Source organism: Paramisgurnus dabryanus, chromosome 12 (assembly GCF_030506205.2).
Source record: "Paramisgurnus dabryanus chromosome 12, PD_genome_1.1, whole genome shotgun sequence".
Classification (NCBI taxonomy): Eukaryota; Metazoa; Chordata; class Actinopteri; order Cypriniformes; family Cobitidae; genus Paramisgurnus; species Paramisgurnus dabryanus.
In genome coordinates, this window is record NC_133348.1 from 9,410,194 (window position 1) to 9,416,821 (window position 6,628).

General features: G+C 34.5%; 2 long non-coding RNA genes across 2 annotated transcripts; both read left to right on the forward strand.

Annotated features, from left to right (window-relative positions):
* The first annotated feature begins 362 nt into the window (after nt 1–362).
* LOC135738492 (uncharacterized) lies at nt 363–2,243 on the forward strand. The gene is made up of 2 exons (XR_010528710.1): nt 363–736; nt 897–2,243. It is a non-coding gene; the product is annotated as an uncharacterized lncRNA (long non-coding RNA).
* Nucleotides 2,244–4,156: 1,913 nt separating this feature from the next.
* Nucleotides 4,157–4,861, forward strand: LOC141283066 (uncharacterized). Its single transcript, XR_012338049.1, has 2 exons — nt 4,157–4,243; nt 4,567–4,861. It is a non-coding gene; the product is annotated as an uncharacterized lncRNA (long non-coding RNA).
* The last annotated feature ends 1,767 nt before the right edge of the window (nt 4,862–6,628 follow it).

Sequence of the window (6,628 nt, forward strand, 5' to 3'; positions counted from 1 at the left end):
GCTTTTCTAAGCAGATTTAAAAGAGGAACTATATTGTATGGTGGAACAGCACTTTTGGGAGTACTTCGACTCGGCGCAGTAACACCCTCCCTCTCCCATTATGAGAGGAAGAAGGGGAGCGGATTTTTCAGGCGAGTTGAAGTACTCCCAAAAGTGCTATTATGCCATAAAATATAGTTCCTCTTTTAAATCCGCTTAGAAAAGCGCTACGTTTTATTTTGTACCACCAAAATAACTACTCATCTTAAATAGGAAAAACGTTGATGTGTCTGGTCACTTCTAACTTTATCTCTGAGTGGTACCATTGAATGAATGGGGCTAAGCTAAATGCTATCGAAGCGTCGCAGCGCACGCACACAGATGATAGAGGGATGTATCAACAATTCTTAGTTAAGATAATAACATATTTTAATATTGAAAATGAGTAGACTATTCCTTTAAGCCTAGTATCTTTAGAACCCCAGTCATGTTTTTGAATGTTCGTGCATCATTTCCTGAGACAGGAGAAATACAGATTTCAGTGTTGCACTTTCTTCTTTCAATGATGTAAAAATCATCATTTTGCATCATTGAAAGAAGGAAGTCCAATATCTTTGTTGAGGGGGTGAGACTACAAACACCCCTTTTTCAGTCAAATAGGCACCAAATTCGAAATGTATGTTACATTTCCACTACAAATATGAGACACTTTCAATAAAGATTAATGTTTCTACGGGTGAAATGGTCCATTAAAGCAGTGGTTCTCAATCTTGTTCCTGGGGACCCCCTGCTCTGCACATTTTGTATGTCTCTCTAACCTGACACACTTTGCTTAGTTCATGGAGCTCTCATCTAATGAGCTGATGATTAGAGTCAGGTGTGTTAGATAAGGAATACATACAAAATGTGCAGAGCAGGGGGTCCCCAGGAACAGGATTGAGAACCACTGCATTAAAGGATAATTCTGCCATTTAACACTTTGAGTCTCATTTCCAAGAGAAGTCAATGGAACTTTACAAAATGCCAAATAAAACACGACAGAAACTGTATTTTGCTACACTACTTGTTTTTAATCATCAACGAAAACCACAAACCACTCGGTTTTAAAAATGAACGTTAAGTGTTGTTTTAATGACATGCTTGTGCATGGCCCTTGACCTCCATTCTGAAGCAGTCAAGAGACGCTTCTAAACAAGTCAAAAAGTCAAGACATGACCCATTGTCAAAATTTCAGTGACCATCACTGTAGTTCATCCAAAACAAACCAGAAATGAGACTCAAAGCGTTTAATACCGGAATTATTCTTTAAGACTTTTTTCTTTAACAAAGCATTCACATATTTTGACTAGTATATTATACTTATCTCGCAAAAGTTAGCTTGTACAGAACAAAGCATTCACATAACTTGTCTAGGTAATTTACTAATGCCGCAATAGCTAGCCTGTCTGGAACCGAGCATATATTAAAACACAACACTGTGTAACACTTGCATTACATGTGAATGGCCCCTACACTAATAGGATTTTGTTTCTCTCTCCCTGTCTCGTCCTCAAACCCGAGGACATTGAGACAAACGGACCAGTTCCGGCTGCCGTGGAGGTCAACACACCACTGATCTACTGGCTGCCCTTCAACGTGATGCCCAGCCGATGCCTGACCACCGACGGAACCCGCTAAATCTCCTTATCCGTTTACATCCCATATATATATGTGTATATCTTTTCCTCCTAGGACTTTTTGTTCCTCCCTGAGGTTTTTCTCCTAGGGGTTTTTCAACCTCGGGGAGTCAACCAACATTGGCTTAACTTAGCACCCTCTTTTATACGAGACATTATTAATTTGCTCGCTTGTAAAGTTTATTCATAGCCGCTGTATTTTGCTACTTATATTGTCTGTTGATTTTTCTATGTTTCCCCTGCTTCTTTTAATGTAAAGCTGCTTTGAAACAACTACAAATTGTGAAAAGCGCTATATAAATAAAATTGAAATGTCTCTTTCCTGTTTTACAGATGCAGTGAGGGAGTGATTTCCCAACATCGAGGTGGCAGAGATCCGGGACCTTCTACGGAGGAAGTGCAACAATGCCAGTTACAAGGCCTCCAGTAGTTCAAATCAGAGCTAGATGTGCATATAGTACAAGTTGTTCGCAATTGTTCTCTTCCCGGCATTTCAAAGAAAGTCGACTGTTTAAGGTTCCCATTTTGCCAATATCTGTTTTGTGTGTTACTTTTGTGTCAATAATAAAGATCCTTTTTTGAAATGCAGTTTGTAATCTGTTTGTGTGCATTTGAACTGAATTTTTATATAATACACTTGTAGTGTAATTGCAATATTCATGCTTAAGTATAACAAAATGGGGATAAAAGTACAAATTAAATATACTTAAAATATAAAAATACACTATAATAATATTGCACTGAAAGTACGTCTTTATGATATTTAGGTTGTAATTGAACTTCACTTTAAAAACATTATTATTGTCATAGTGGGACACTTTAAAAGCACTAAAAATAGTTAGGAAGTGCATTTGTAGAGCACTTGAAATATTACAGAAGCATACTAAATTAACATAGTTTATACTAATTATAAGTATGATAGCAGTATGCAAAAAATGTACTTAAACGCAACTATAATTTGTGCTGCAATGGCTTTTTAAGTGTATTTCCATTAAAATGGCAATACAATGCAATTGTACTGTAAGTGTGCTTAATTACTCATAAATCTTGATTTTCAGGAGTGTATTTTAGTGCACTTGAAGTTTAAAAAAAGTTGTTCCATTTTAGCATACTATTTACACTTGAAGTGTAATCAAATAGGTGTTAAGTTGAAGTTAATACATAATTGAGTACACTTAACTATACTTGGATTTGACGAAAATAGTACAAAATCTAGAAAATATACTTAGTACACTTTTTTAAAGTATATTTTTAATATAATTTTTTTTCACCTGGGATAACTAAGTCCTAGTCCAAGAAACTGACCCTAATGTTCACCTGTTTAATGTGTGTCTTAAGCCGAGGAGAAACTCTCTTCCTGTGATGTGTTTGATATGTTTAAGACTTTTAAAACTGATTTATTGATTGATTTTGTAATCATTTGTAATGTAGTAAAGTCTTTCAGATCAAACATGATGTCATGAATGTAAATCAATGTTTTATTTTATGGCAGAGGCCTCTGTGAATGTTTAAAGAGCACCAATTATGCTAATAAATTAGCACGTTAGCACCTTATTGTCATATCCCATAGTACATACATGTTATTAAAACTTGAACTAATGCACTGTGAGTCTTATAAATTGCTTACATACCTCACCGATTTCTGCCAGTCTGGAAAACGCTCGGTTTAGTTCCTGTCTCCGCCTCCCAAAATGTCTAGTGTATTCGGATTGGTCAGATGACTACTCAACTGTTATTGGTCAACTGGGTTCGGCGTGTGTTTGAAAGGTTACGCCCCTGACTACGCGTGGGTTTTCCGGTTCTGACTGAGAGTCACAGGCAACGTAAACAAGCGCTATATTTCTCTATAAACGATGGTGTCTGTACTGCCTTACCACTTCAAGCTCGATCCAGAGAGTTCAGACGGCCGTTACGATATAAACGATCTCCGTCAATGAACGCGATTGGATTTAACTTTTTTAGGTGTCCTTAGTTCTGCCAGAATGCTAAACGAAGACGAAAATGTGTTGCAAAGACATCCAAAAGGTAATTATAACGTACTACATTACTTTGCAAACTATATGGAAACACCAAATGTAGCACATAGAAAGTATTTTTTGAAATGATTATAAAACTATTTCACTTATTAACATTATTTTACTATAGTAAACTTTATTATAAAAGCCTGCTTACATACTATATTACTGTGCAAACTATATGGAAACACCAAATGTAGCACATAGAAAGTATTTGTTGAAATGATTATAAAACTTTCATTTGTTGACATTATTTTACTATAGTAAACTTTATTATAAAAGACTGTTACATACTATATCACTGTGCAAACTATATGGAAACACCAAATGTAGCACAAAGAAAGTATTAATTGAAATGAATGTTCTACATTATTTCACTATGGTAAAGTTTATTATGAAAGACTGCTTACTTAAAAGTGCTCTTTTTACTTATTAGGTTTTAAGGAGAATGTAACATGTTCCAGGGCCTCTTACCTGCGTGATTCATCATCCAGGTTTTGCACAAATTGTCTAAATCCCTACACACAGAACATTTATTGTACCGACTATAAGCCTTTGAGGTGCAGGACTAGAGTAAGTTTTATTACATTTTTAAACCAATAACACTAAAGTATCATTATAGTAACAAAGTACCCAAAAGAACAAAAGATGTAACTTTAAAGAAAATATAATAGTCAGTCAAAAGTTTTATTTATTTATTACAAATATATATTTAAATGTTAAACAATATACAAATAAACATACTTTAGTAACCATATTGTGCTCTTGTTTCAAAAATTGTTCAATTCATTTCTAACAGCTATCTATTCAGATAAATGGCATATCAAAGCTTTGTCAGCTGGTGCTATCTAAGACGACACTATAAGGTTATCATCCTGTCATGTGTTGTTCTCCAGATATGCTTGGAGCTTCCTGATCTGAATGTTGGCTTTCGACGACCCCTGCACTGAAGATGGCATGCAATCACGTCCTCCTTTGAAGGTCTCTCAAACTGTGATGCCAGGTCCATTGGAATCGGGGTTTCCTTCAGCTTATCTTCAAATACCTCATCAAACACAAGCCTGATCACATCATCCACATAACTGTAGAAATATTGCAGTCAATAAATCTTTTGTTTTGATCATTTATTTCCCTGCTTCATACATTAAGTTTTTAATTATGAATGTATTTGAAATAAAACATTACTGCTTACGGTATGTCACTTGTGTGTTTTGGGAACATAGCCTTGTACTTTTCCTCTCCTGCTTTTGTTACGGCTTGGTGACCTGTAAAATATAAACAAGCAATTAATTTATTGTAAAAGTAAATACTACTTTATTTAACAAAGTTACTAAAATACTTAAATACCTGCACAGCATTCCAATAAATGAGAAAATCAATTTTTTTTTGCTGCAAATCTGAAATCTCAGGCTACAGACGGCAAAGGCATCCACTGATGATGGTGATGGAAACATTGTGAAACGATGCGGTAACGCTTTAGATTACAGCCCGGAAAGTACTGGGTAAGTACAGCGAATTTACAACATATGTTTCTGTAATTATAGTTTACTTATGAAGTATGTACATGTAATTATAAGGGAACAATTTATAATATTTGGGGAATAAAGGGGTAACAACCAGGAAAAATACAAATAATATATGCAGTAAAGTACTGCGTAAGTACAGCGAATTTATAGCATACATTTCTGTAATTATAGTGTACTTATAAAGTACAAACATGTAATTTTAAGGGAACAATTTATAATATTTTCGGAACAAAGGGGTAACAAGTCCCACTTTAATTTACAGCCCGCAGATGTTGTATTTACTCTTTAACTACGTGAAACAAGGAGGTAACAAGTGCCACTTTAATTTACAGCCCGCAGATGTTGTATTTACTCTGTAACTACATGAAACAAGGGGGTAACAAGTGCCACTTTAATTTACAGCCCGCAGATTCTGTACTTACTCTGTAACTACGTGAAACAAGGGAGTAAAAAAATTTGACTTAGATTGTAACAACACAAAACAGTTACTACAGAAAATACACTCTTAGAAAGGATGTGTTAATTTTTTACACATCTTTGTGTGTTAAGTTTTCAACACATTATGTGTAATTTTAACACATTATATATCATTTTGTGTTGATTTTGTGTTAAAAGTAACACAAAATGTGTTGTTTCCATAATAACACAGAGATGGGTGGATTTTGGAACAACGCATTTAGTGTGTCGTCCCAGAATCAACACTAATGTGTTGTTTTTAACACATTTGTTCTAAGAGTGTAGTTCTAGTTTTGCTTGCTTTTTTTCACCAAAGTTGCCTTGCCTATTTTTAATTTTGCTTGATGACCCAATAAATTCCTGTACTCTTCTTCTTTATTAAGGTCAGTAACCTTTATTGAAAATTCTAAATAAATTGTATCGTACTAATAAATTGCATAAACACATTAACTGAATTTTAAGTTTTGTTTAGTAATCTAAAATACTTACTACATATATTATTTGTATTTTTCCTGGTTGTTACCCCTTTGTTCCCCAAATATTATAAATTGTTCCCTTATAATTACACCTACGTTCTTCATAAGTATACTATAATTACAGAAACATACGCTGTAAATTCGCTGTACTTACGCAGTACTTTACTGCATATATTATTTGTATTTTTCCTGGTTGTTACCCCTTTATTCCCCAAATATTATAAATTGTTCCCTTATAATTACACGTACGTACTTCATAAGTAAACTATAATTACAGAAACATACGCTGTAAATTCGCTGTACTTACGTAGTACTTTCCGGGCTGTAATCTAAAGCGTTACCAACGATGCTACTGCCTGGGTTCCTATTATTATGCAGAGAAAAAAAACTTTGTCATCATCAGTTATACATTTAAGACTGGTAGTGGTTTCATTAGCTAAATACATCATATGTGTTACACACCTTTGCTCCTCATATGCCAGTCTGACTCCTTGTACTGT